A 13,761-nucleotide genomic window follows, 5' to 3' on the forward strand; every position below is an offset into this window, starting at 1 on the left:
GAGATGGCCAGCCTTAGGATGAGTAAGTACAAAAAACGTTCAAATGAAAAATTCAAACCCCACGAAAAACGACCAACGAATAATTAGAAGCAAATGTTTTCATTTTCTACAACAGACGAACTGACACGTTCCTTGCCGACTTTCCATACAAGGGTGTGAAGAGAGAATGTTGCATGCATTAAGTTTTGTTTTTGTTCATTTTGTTGGGTTTTGTAACACAGCTCATTCAAAGTCACTTGATACTTGAAAATTCAATGGGTGGATAGTGGGGGTTGACCGTGATGTTTGGCTTAGTTCTCCCTCCTCAAAATGCCCAAAATCAGGGTGCTGGACCACATATTTCCTTGAATTTCCTTTATTTGGCATGCCTTATAGCTTGTTAACTAGGTGACCAAGAAAAACAAATGAATCTCGTAATAATTACCTTTCCAGGTGAGAGTTCTTTAAACGCTTGTATCTCTGAGTTAAGGCTTGGACGTTACCCAGAATGACCATCCTATTACCACTTTGGCGAGTTTAGTTTCATACAGGTTAACGTCCAAACCCTTATCTCCGAGTAATGGGCTTTAAAAAAACTGACCTCTGGTGATTTTGGATTGAAGATGTAATCATAATCGGACGAACACTTTTTGAGACATCGCTCAAATTACTAACATGATCAGAGAGGTTACAAACTACCACGAGCGCGGAAATGTCATGAACTATTTGAATGGACAGTCATTTTCATTCTTAATGTTTTTTTTTTATTATCATCCTTTTGAAATTTTACTCCTGTATTTCAAATGCAAATTCATTTCTATAATGACCCATTGATAATTGGAATGTCTTCAACGTTTCTTTTACAGGTGGCAACTTAGATCCTAGAAGTCTTGTCCACCTTCAGTAGAGTCCCCGGAGCCGGATCCCGAAAAATCAACGTCCCAATATTGATCGCCCGACCAATCATCAGTCCAGTATTCATATTCAACAGGGATGTCGCCAGAGGGGCCATCACCAGATCTATCCTCACCTCCGAATTAATTGACTCTGACAAGATTTCTTATTGGGATATCTTTATCCCGGTATGCAACAACGACTGTATTGGAAGGATCATCAGTACTTGCGCGCTTCCATCGCTGCCACCAAAGCGGAGCTACATCGTCATTGCGATTCGCCTTAAACTTGCTTTGGACTCTAGTACTGGCCAGAGCCAAGGTCAAGAGAAGACCGAACAAGACGGAGAACCTCATTGTTCCTTTTTCGAGACAAAAAGACTGAGATTGTCTCACGTAGGTGCAGATCAAAAAATGAGCTCTGAAAATAAGTTGTATTGACTATATGTAGTTGGGGCAAAAGAAATTATCTTCTTTCAGAAAATGTAAAGCAACTTACTGTCTCAATGATTGGAGCTTCCAGAATGGATTCTCAGGCTGGAAATTGGGACTACTTTATATCAAAACAATTGTCAGAGATACACGTGTCCCAATGTCTTACCTTTTTGTCTATTTGCAAAAACTATAGATACAATTCTCAGCTCTGAAAGACTTTCATGAATCATGACCCTTATCTAGATTTGCATCAGCCAAAGAATACTACAAAAATCAAGCTTTTTTCATTATTTGATCCCGAGATGACGATAGTTGGACGATTCGTCAAATATTGAGAAAAAAATAATTGTGAAAGAATATTTGCATCACATCAGGAGATCAACATTTTGCATCTCTCTCCCCCAAAAAGATATCTTATTCCAGGTTCAACATTCGCATGACTACTACTAATGCACAGTACTAAATGCCATTAATTTTGAAAAAATGCACAAGGGGAGGAAAAGGGTATCTAGAATTGACGGCTAGGGGATTCGGGCTATTACAAGAATGTAGCACTGTTCATTTTTGCGTTTAATTCATCTTTCAAAACTTACAGTTTTCGGATGGAAGACAAACTTCCTCAAGCTGCTCATATTCACCTTATTTTTCAGACCTGCCATTTGCAATATCTCCCTAGATGTACTTCTAAGTGGCAAATGAAATAAGTTGACATCAGTTATGTGATAGAAATATTGCTTGGAAATGCAAGTTAAATGCACACTATTTTGATCATCATGGTTTAAAAGGGATTTATTCTCAACAACATTTCTGGCTCAGCCACAATTGGGAAACTTGTATTTGACCTTTACCTATCCAAAACAGCAAAACCATGAAGATCGAGGAACAACAATCAACTAGTTATATTTCCCATCTGAAGTTCATATTCAAGAATGTCTCTTCACTGAGATGATGGTCGGGCCGGATTACTTCTCCCCGATTGGCTAGTTTTACTCACATGTGATAACTTGGATATCGTGCCAGGAGAAGAGAGCATAACTTAAAGATGCTTAATATAGAGGTTATGTTAAGCATCTTTAGCATAACTGCAATCCGTCACCATGGATTAGTTTTGTGGGCATCAGAATTGTTACAATTAGTTCATAATTTTCATGACCACTATTTGTAAATATGAGGACCGAAACAACAAAACGATAAATGGAGGTTTGGGAGATTTTAACCATACCATATGAAGGAAATTATTTGGGATAGTTTACTATATGGGAGTTGGTCTCCCTTCCAAACTAGCCACCCAAATGTCCTTGTTTCATACGTAGAATACGACCATAGCTTTCAACCCCATAGGGGATGCAGTATGTAGTCTCATAATTTTGGGCCAACAAAAAAAGACACTTCAGAAATCATTTCACACATATCTTTTTCAGTGTTATTTGAAGGGAAAATAACGAATACCTGGAGTCAAACCTACGTAGAACGGTATGTGGGTTGACACCTTCATGAATGAAGTATGATGAAACGTTAAGTCATGCCACTGAGGTATTTCGAAACTTGTTTCATATCTGAGTGAAGTTACTAACCCCAAACCTCTTGGACAAATTGGACCATGTTCCTAAAGTTCGTCCTCGCACTTGCCACTTTATCTATAATCCATTATGGCCATTCGTTTCAACTGGTTAAAACAGTCCCTTTTGAAACTCATTGCGCCTTGTTTTGTCAAGCCTCAAGAGATTGCTCGTCTTACCACTTCAACCCAGATATTGTTGATCACAATTGTCTGCTACAATCAAACTTTGCCGAAGATCCTCAAGGGGCTCTTGGTCCATTCATTCATCGTTCTGGGCTGTCAGTATCCAATCCCAAAATGTCGATGTTTCATCCCCCAATGAACATCAGTGTGGAAAAGTAAGCAAAGGCTGCCGGCTTCCACCATTGGATAATGATCAACGGGCGTAAGATATTCTTGGCCAAAGTCTCAAAAGAAACCAACTTCAGGGCTGCCATTCAGCAATGCTTTCTCAAGGGTGGTATCTTGCCCATGGAACGAACGGATGAGTTCATTGAGGCCATGTCCAGTTTGAGCAATGACTCTGTCACCCCTAGATTTACGTCTTTAGCCCGTGAATTGACGGAGGTCAGTGGATTCAGACACCTAACGTGGAACGTCGGATTGAAGGAATGGGGCGAAGACGAAAATGGAACCAGTCACTCCAAATTTCAAAATTGGTCTAAATCAAACTACGACAGTTACTTGTTCCTAATCGACCCCAGTACCAAGCAATTCATCCCTTCGTCGATTAGTGCAACAACTCAAGTCCATTATTGTCAATATGTGGGGGAACACTTGGCCAGAGCAAGACCAGTTACAACCAGTTCCATGCACTCATCTGTTCATAATACCAATGCAGTTGATGGAACGTTAATCTACTGGCACGCCAAATCAGTATTCACCAATGAACCCGATTGGATATCGGTTGATTTAGGATCCAATTTTGCCATTAGAACCGTGATGTGGTTGGGTCGGCCTGATTGTTGTACTGAGAGAAATAAGAATGTTCAGGTTTGGGTGGGCAATCATAATTTGCCCGACCAATCCCTATGGAAAGACGCTGATTTCCAGGCCATGAATTACTGCGGGATGCATCCATATTCAACTCCTAAAAGTATTTTGTCTGGCGTGACGTGCAAATACTTGATGGTGGGTCGATACGTCACCTTGGTGAATCACGACTGGCAACAATTAAATCCGATGCAAATAGGAGAAATCGGAATATTTGAAGAGAGCTGAATCTTGCATTTTTACAAGTTTACTTGACATCAAGTTCAGTGTATAAAAAGACGCTTCTAAATGATTGAGAGCAATGAAAGAAAGACACAGCACGAAACTTGGTCAAATATCAACGAATGACAAGATGTAAATCATAATTAGCCTTCTTTTCTTTTGATAGGCTGCACGACTGCTCAAAATGAACCTTTGAATAAAAACTGATTTTTTATGAAGTTTTCGGGTTAATGGCTTAACATCAATCAAATATGCTGAATCTGCAAAACAAATAAATGTATTAAATTCATATTTTTTTTCTTCGATTTGTTTATAGTTGGATCGAAGGGGTTAGCTTCTCCCCGCCAAGGAAACCGATCACCTCTAAGGGCGTGGTTATAGTCTCAAGGTTTCCTTTGAATAAAGATCAGGGAGAAGAATCGAACCAGGGATCTCTGGTACTGATGGGATCAAATAAATTATCACGGGAGGTTGCGACTAGGGCTACCAATTTACATTTTCAGTGCTATGTGACAAAACTATTGGAATATTGGAAACCCGCTAGTTAGTCACAAAAAGTAACCCTGATTTTTCTTCGTTCAAACCAGGGTTAAACTTTTGGTCAAACCTAACCTTTTACGTTCCGTTGGAAACGGCTAGTGCTTTGACTTTCCTAGCTTTCTAGCATTCCTGATTTTGAAAATTTATTTGATCTCATCACTAAGCACTATTAGATATCGCCATAACTATTACAAAATTAAGGTGTCTAGGGCACGGAGGATTGAATCCACTTTACCTGGGGGGATTTCTTAATCCACGAATTTCTAGAAATATGGACTGTGAATGAACTTCCCGCCAAATCGGCCTGCTCTTGGTCACAGCAACTCTGAGCCACTTTTCGAATTCAAGTAATAAAAATAGAAGCGTAGATCTCTTCCTAGATGTGGTCTTCCATCAATACCTTGAATATCTTGAAATTATGAGCAGCTTGTACTTCAGTTGGAAGTTTATTCCAAACATTCACCACTCTTTAGGGAAAAAAAGTTTCTCCTCATACTCAGTCTCTTCGAGTCTCCCTTCAGATCTTCTTTCTTGGATGTCCTTGTCCTTAAATGTACATTGAACCTTGGTGAACAACGATTGCTGAATATGATTAACCTGTTTTAGAATCCTGTAGCATTGAATCATATCTAGTTTTCACACTTCTTCTTCCTAGAGAGATCCCTGCAACCCTCCAAGTTTGAGAAACAGCACCCTCCAGCAGGGATTTGCTAAACAACTCTGCTAAAGGATAACTTATTACATATGTTGTATTCTAACAATGATGGTTTATTTCTGAGCATTTCCTTCTTACGTGACCAGTTGTACAACAACGTTTAGTGACCAAAACTGAGAGTAACGAATCCCACAACATAACATTACCCTCCTGTAAATTCAAACGATTGGGAGCTCTTCGTTTGAAAAAATATTGTGTAGAGGTAATTGCTTCATTGTTTTGATCTGATAGTCGTTTGAGGTCATACCTAGGACTGGAAACTTCCACTGCTGGCCGATGTTCTTCATTCCGTTCCAGTTTTTCCCTTCGGCCTTCAAGTCCTTCTCCAGGCCATCATTGTCTTCCGACACAAATCTTGGCTCTAACTGATCCAGGTACCTTCTCCATATCTGTCCTCTTGGAACCACTTTGACCGAAATGTTTGTGGGTCCATATTTCTTAACTACCACAACAGGAATCCATCTCGGATTTTGATCACCAGCTGGACCGAAAATTATTGGCATAGCATGGCGTACCCTTTTCAAAACTTGAAATTCTCTTTGATTCATTACGTCTTGTGGACATCTGTACTCGCTCTCTAGCTTGACTTTGTTGAATCCCTGGTGGAACAAGAACATCCACTAATGTTCTAATTTGCCTTCGATTTAACCCTTCAACTCCTGCGTACCGAACCGGAAAGGCAGCTTTTTAACTCAAAGGACCTTAGCTAGGGCTCCCGTCTTTAGCAAAAGAGGGTACATAAGTAAAAATCAAAAATGCTTAACCGAGTGTCGAAACGTGACCCTGCCTTTCTAGGACTAGAACACAGGGTTGCTTCAAGGCTTGTTCTTGATCTTTGATTGCTCGGCAGTATCTTTTTTGGCTAGAGTTGAGAACCCTAACTGAGGTCCTTCAAGCTAAATAGCTGATTCGAATGAGAAGCATAGTGACAAAAATGTCGACCTAGGAGCTCCCGGTTGGGGATAGAAATGAAATTCACGCTGCCTTCTTACAACATTTCTAGAAAGCTTCAATGCTCTCTCCAGGTGTCACTAATGTAGTTGACAATTTGGGGAGTATTGACTTATGAAATGATTGATCATGGTTGGTGATCTGAGAGTGAACAAACTTCGTTTGTCCTGTCCATAGCTGTTCTATGTAAGGAACCTGTCAAGGCAAATAAATGGTTGACATTCTTTAACACAGATTAACAGGCAGACAGGCTGACACTTGCTCACAAATGCTCTGCGGCCATAACCAGATATCATTAATATCAACTTCTGCATGTTGGTCCACGTCGCTCTTAGTTTGAATGAATTCATATCAAGCTTCCTAAGGTGCTGAGTTCTGACGACAGGGCTTCGATCTTGGCTGGCCAAGACTTGGGAAACCAGGATAGGCGGGCTTCTGTGCAACAAGGCGAAAGGTTACTTTGGCCACGCTTGGCCATCAACGAAGGATCTTTCTCGATCTTACCTTCATTTTAGAGACCTACGAGGTTTCCTAATGTGGAACAAGCGTTCAAGGGATTGGATTTGATATCTTCAATGGCTCCAATCCAGTGTGAGGGGGCGGGACAAGTTGGCCAACTTCGTGACATGGTTCCACAAAATGGTAGTGAGGCCAACCCATGGGCGCACCATTGAGTAGTATTCACAAGACAATTTCCCCCCAGATTTCAGAGGGACAGAGCACGATCACTTCAAATTTGGCCCTTTCAATGTCTCGCAACTGTCGATTCTTAGGGTGACGATGTGTTCAGGGTAAAGCCGTCCTTGCCCCGCCTCATCCTCTGGACGCCTTGAGCCCAACTCATCTTTTAGATCGTATATGGTCAGGTGCGGGCCAGAGCATCCTCTTTTACCCTCTCCTATAAGGTTTTCTCACCCTCCACTTATGATCAGGTTTGTTCACAAGCAGGATTTAAGTTTTGAAGGCCTAGTGAAAGATATGATAGCCCTAGTCCATCGAAGGACAATCAACCCGTAAAAGGGCTTTATTTATGTACATTGGCTTATTTCCAAAAGAGACAGAACAAAGATCAAGGTTACTGAGGAACTAGCTTTAGGCAGGCAGGGCTCGTTCATTTCCATAATAGAAACTTGGCTCCAACCAACTTTTACCCACAATGAACATCCGTTCATCACTTGAGCCAATGTATTTTCATATTGGCTAACGTCCAAGCCCCTAACTCTAAGGTACGAGCTCTAAAAAAAATAGCTTCAGGGGTCTTAGATGAAGAACTAGCCATGGTTAGCTTCAATTTAGTTCGTTGCGATAGAGTACGCCCTGACAATCCTATTTTCCACAAGGGGGCGTATGTCTATATATTTGAAATGACTTGCACATTACTCATGTACACATGTCTCATGGAAAAGCAGAGGTCCTAATTTGTCAAATCCAAGGTCAGTTGTGACAATGTATAGGCCTCCTCTTGTTCAGTAAACTCGTTCTTGTCAGCTCTCAATTTGACAGGAAATGAGTTGGACCGAGAACTTGGCTGGAAGGTTTTTAATTCAGGCGAATTCAATTTTCCGGCTAGCGTTGTAGAGTGGGAGGCTAGTCCAGATGGGTATATTCCCGTATCTAAATCGACGTCTTAGTTTTTTTAAAAGCTGGAGGAATTTGCGATCTTGCGCAATCTCTCTCAGCAACTAGGTGTAGCAAATCGCAATGACCTATAGTTTTTGTGCAAGAGGAAAAGAAAAAGTGGTAGCCAAGTAATGTGCAGTAATTGAATTACAATTACAATTGCAAAGTAATTGTAATCGAAGAAATTTGAAAACAAAGTAGCTTTTGTCCTTTGAACTTCCTTACCGCTACTGGGAATGGCATCCCCAGCAGTTCAAGACGGAAAAATGAATTTATTTTGCTTGATTTCATAGAATTTCTGTTCTACCAACGAATTAGAGATGGGCGGATCTGGCTAGACCGTGAATATAGGGTTGATCAGGAACTTGACAATATTAGAATTTAGATTTTAATGGTCATTTGTCGTCTTATTAAGAATAGGCTTAGTCAGGGTTAATTTCTATGTCCAGACAAAGTTTTGATAAATATACTTTTTATATTTTGAACAGCATGTCAAAAGAAAGGTTGCGATCGAAATGACCTCAAGCGCAATACGAGCCTCATTCATTGGAAAGAACTTGGGAATCGGCCGCCAAGTTGTCCACGATAACCAGGACGACCCTTGAAGTCTCATGTTTAGTTTCAAAAGTGAACTCAACATTGTCAGGTACATTTTTCACCCTCATATCGGAAATATAGTGGTTTGTCGTTCTCTTAGGCACGCCGTCAATCCTGACAATTTTTCAGTAATGAAAAGGATGACTTGCTTTCCATTTGTTATTTCATTGAGTAAGAACTTGGATCGGGCAAATCTTTTGGCACTATTGCATTAATGATGAGCTGCATCTTCTTCCTAGCCCTGGACATGGGTCCAAGGTATTTTATGGTCCTTTGGACTTTGGTTTCCTCCACACCCATGGTGACCCTGATTGATTCGTCTTAATTCGACATTTAAAAGCAATAATCATAGCCGGGATCCACACTGTTTTCTCAGGCTTTGAACCTCTTTCTAATATCATTGACAACTTGTCGGCTAATTCCCAGATTCTTTCCAATGAATGAGGCTCGTATTCCGCGTGAAGTCATTTTTTTCTGGTTTGTTTTTCGCTGGCTTTTCTAACCGCTACAAGGAATGTAATCCCAAGTGCTATTAAAATGAATGGTTGTAATTTCGATCGCAACTTTTCTTTTAAAATTCACCCTCAAAGTTTATCTGAAATTGCTGTGATTTCAATGGTATTTGATTTCATTGTCTAAATGAGGCTATTGGTGCTTCAACCCTCTTCACATTTTCGTAACACTTGTTTTGAAAACAGACACTTAATGACCGCTTGTCATGCTAGGTTTGTATATGGAAATACAAAGAAAATTGTCTGTATTTAGCATTTTCAGATATTCACTTGCTGATCATCTAGAAACACTAGAGGTCCCTGGTGGCTGAAATGTCAGCTCAATGATAAAATCAAACCGATATCTCCCACGCCATCCGAGCAAGGTTTGACTTCCAGACAGGGTAAATAGCCCGTGGATTGGCGCCAGACCGTGTAGGTATTGATTGGGAAAGCTCAGAGATCATGATAGTGACCTTACTTTGGGTCCTGTTGAGCAGGATATCCCCCTCAGATCGATCTCAAAGGCCAAGCTCATAATCAACATCAACTCTAACATGAAAACAGTCCAGGCATCGGTCAACTCACGTAACCCCTAGGCTCTTGAAGACATCCCTCCACCGTTGCTCGTATTACGAAAACCATGTGTTACCATTTTCAGCCTTGGTTGAACGATTCAAGTACGTTCCTTGGGGCAAACATTGTAAGACAGACCATGGAGTAATGGAGTGGAAAGCTCGGTCGAAGATCGAACGTCTTCTAGCGAGGTTTGGTAGATCGATGCTTTACCTCCTAATCAGATGCATTCCCCACTGAGAGAGTGTTCAATGTGCTCAATGAATTCCATCTTCATGTTCAGGTACTTGATTAGGAGGTAACGCAAAACTGAAACGTCTTCTAGCGAGGTTTCAGAGAGCTTTCCACTCCACTACTACCGTACTCCATAGAGAGACAAACGGATCCCTTGAAAATTTCATCCGGCGTTGTCAACAAACGGATGTCAGGTTCGTTGTCGGACGACAAGGGTTGCCAAAGAAGACTTCAGCTTGGCGTTGACATAAGATAAAAGTAAATAGCACATTCGATAACATCAAATACACGTAAACCATGATTTGGGCAATTTTTTCAAAGCTCTGCTAAGTATTTACATTTGCTTCACCGATCGGGCCAATCTTGACCAATCCAAAATGGCCTCACTTGAAATTCATTTTTGAAGTTGGGTGATCTACTCGGACTTTCCGTCGTTATCTGAAAACACTTCTTGAATTGCTCCAAATTCAAACGAAAAAGCAAGAAAAAAAACCACCGCAGCAAGACTCTACATGGCATTGCCACTCCTTTTGAAAAAATCTTGGAGGCTGCGCCAGTCAGGGGTACTCTTCTACTAGAGAGCCCTAGGCTGAACAACGAGATCTTGGACACGCACAAACCGATTCTAACTCCGGAAGCCATCAGAGCAAAACTGGAGGGTTGCAAAGTGCTTTCAAAACTGGACTTTACCCAGTCATTAAATCAGTTGGCTGAGGAATCTCGGCACCTAACTGTGTTTGGATCAAATGGCAAACTCTACCGTTACAAGAGGATGTCTATGGGGCTAAAACCAGCATCGGGCGAGCCAGAAGATTTTTGCAGACATCCGTAATGTCCATAAAATCAACAACGACATGATAATCGCGGCGGACACAAAAGAATCCCAAAATGACGCCTTAGAACAGTTTCTTGACAGAGTAAAGGAATGTGGCATGACCCCTAACCCGAAGAAGTGGGTCATTGGGGCAAGGATGATAAATGGGGCATGCGGGTGTCCAAATCTGAAATATAGCCAGATCCCAAAAAGGCAGAGCCTTAGAGCAAGCATCAAAACCAAGCAACGAATACGAAATACACTCCTTCCTGTGCAAGGTACAGGCCAACCAAGACTTCATCGCTTCCTTCTCAAACCAGACTCAGAGGCTTTGTAAAGACTAGTGCCCTGTATTAGAAGAGTACGACAGTGAGTTCAGCGCACCGTTGCGGTGAAATTTTGAACCTTCAATTCCGTTCCAAAACAATGAGTTTAAATGCGTCCCAGATCCAAACCAAACGCATCTTGTTAAATGTTTATCGCTTATTGGTTAGTTATAAGGCTGAAGTTACTCTTTAGGCATCATTACTTGCAATCACAGCAACATCAAATTCAGATTATGCACTTTTTCCCCGGAAAATGGACAAAGTGGCGCATAAAGTGGTGTTTAAAACATTAACTTACGTTTAAGGATGTCTGAAATGCAACTTCAACCTTGAAACTAACCTTTAAAGCAATAACATTAAGAAAAACGAGTTTGGTGTGGGACTGGGACGCATATAAACTTGGTGTTTTGGAACAGAATTGAAGGTTCAAAATTCTGCCGCAGTGGTGCGCTGAACTCACTGTCGTACTCTTCTAATACAGGGCACTAGTAAAGACTAGAGGCCAGTCAAAATGTTTTTTTTTGCCATCGAGTGTGTAATCCAGAAGGGTATCAAAACTAGTTTTCATTATAGTAGAGACTCCTTACCACAAGTCTCTTGACCAGTGGCAATGATATCCCGAGCCACGCCCCCAATAGAGCAACGGTACCCGCAACTAGGTTTGGAGGCCTTAACAATTGATTTTTGTCTTTTGCTGATGGGAAATACCATCGTGTTGAAAACACTGCAAAAACAGTGTCCGTTTGTAAACGTTAATCACCAATCTGGCTGTGGCAGCTGGGATCGAGTTGACAGCTTGTAGTGTGAGAGGTTGCGTGAGCCACACTGAAAGCCCAACTTGAAATTGTTGAAATTGCCAAACTCCATTTTCAAGGTGGTAATCTTGAGTAAGGTTACGGGGAGTCACATGCAGGTAATGGCGCTGTCGGCCTGGAAGAATGCAAGCCTTTGCTCTGGTCTACACTGGTTAGCCACGATTGGATGTCTGTCCTCCTGCTTGATGGGAATGGAAGGAGGAGCCAGTCCTGGACTTTGAGCGAGCAATGAGAACTTTCTTCCAGAAGCGTGACTGCTCGCCATTGCGTTATCATCAACGCTGCTTTATTTCTTGGTGTTTTGTTCAATGAGACCTTTAACATGTGGCTTATTCTTTGAAATTGCTTAAAACTAGATTGAGCCTCGCACGGCCCCCAAATGTTCGATTTTTCACTGAGGATAGTGCAACAGAGTTACTAATTTGGCTCGGAGGTTTGACACTTTGAACGGCCACCCTGCTGTCATCCCGCTTCTGCGTCTCCTCGTCCATGGCCAAGCCCAGTTAGTTAACAGCCAGTATGATTGATGCCTTGCCTGAGCCATCCTCTTAATGAACATAAAAAATGCCACAACCAGGGACAGCTGGGCTAACCCACAGATCATATAACGACTAGATGTCGCATTGGCCCGACCTCAATGCAGAGGAAAATGAATTTTAAGTCAACAACTCAGTACACCAAAAAAGAGGAGGGTGACTGCGTGATCAGTAGTAACGACCTACAATCGCTGGGCCTTCAACGAACGCTATCAGTGACAAGCTCACTCTGAATCTGGCCACGCTGGCGGATGAAAAAGCATGAGTCACTGTACACCAAAATTTGTGTACCAGCTGATGAAGGCAAACGTTCGCATTTTTCCTCGCGCTATGCGAGGTCTAGTCATTATATGGTCTGTGGGCTAACCCCAGCTGGGGTACTGTCCATGCCACAACGTAATGACTGTACTGTCAAACCATCAAGTTCAGCTCAGTTTGAGCCTGCCGCTTGCCTTTTTATTTTACGTTTCAGCTTGACTCATTAGTTTTGTGCCGGACTTAGCCGAGTTGGATAGTTGACACACTGGCATAACATCCCAATCTTGCCGGACCCGCACAATTGGTGCGAGGGTCACTCAAAGTACGTACTGGACGTTGGGCATCCTCCCATACCGGTCTGTTAGCCTTGCCCTCTTTTTACACCACGCATTCACTCTTCCAGGTTAACAGCGCCGTCTCTTGCATTTGACGACGCGTAACGTTAGGCAAAATTGCCTCGAAAGGTAAAGAGCTTCTTATCTTCTTCCCAGTTTTTGAAAAATCAGTGTGACTCACTCAAGCCCTAAAAATACAAGCTGTCAACTCGATCCCAGCTGCCACAGCCAGATTGGTGATTAACGTTTACAGGAAAAACAGTTTCACTTAATCATAGATTATCATGCCTGGGGGGCCTTAGACAAAATATGGTCAACAATGATGTTATTTTGACTCTCAATTGACGTAGATTAGTGAAGTACCTGAGTTCAGGCGAATTTTTTTGCCGTCATGGCCACTTCTTGACTCCAGCGTAACCAGGGTTCAAATAAATTTGATAGCCAAAGCCAGCCTGACTTTTCATTGGTATTTAGTTATTGGGCATGGACATGGTTTAACCATGAAATGAAGTTGAAAGTAATTACAAGCATTTCCACAATAATGGAGTTCAAAATAATTGACATTTGGTAGCTTTCCTTTAATGAAGTGTATATATTAAACCTTATCATTAGCCTCCTCATCTGAAAAGAGTAACCCTGAATTAGCAATTTCAACGCAAGTAGGAGGAGTCAAAAATTCCAGCCCATTTCATCACTTAATGCCAAACTGTTGACCCAGCCGATCTGACCAAGACTAACCCAGCCTTAAGACATAATACAGGCTGAATTGGCGTTGCTACTTTGTCGTTTCTCCCTTGTGGGTCACCCAAGAAAGGGAATCTGTGACTAAGTGGAGTCCATCTCTTTTTTTTAGAAGTCCGTGGTTGAACC

This window comes from Tigriopus californicus, chromosome 12 (genome assembly GCF_007210705.1).
Source record: "Tigriopus californicus strain San Diego chromosome 12, Tcal_SD_v2.1, whole genome shotgun sequence".
NCBI lineage: Eukaryota > Metazoa > Arthropoda > Copepoda > Harpacticoida > Harpacticidae > Tigriopus > Tigriopus californicus.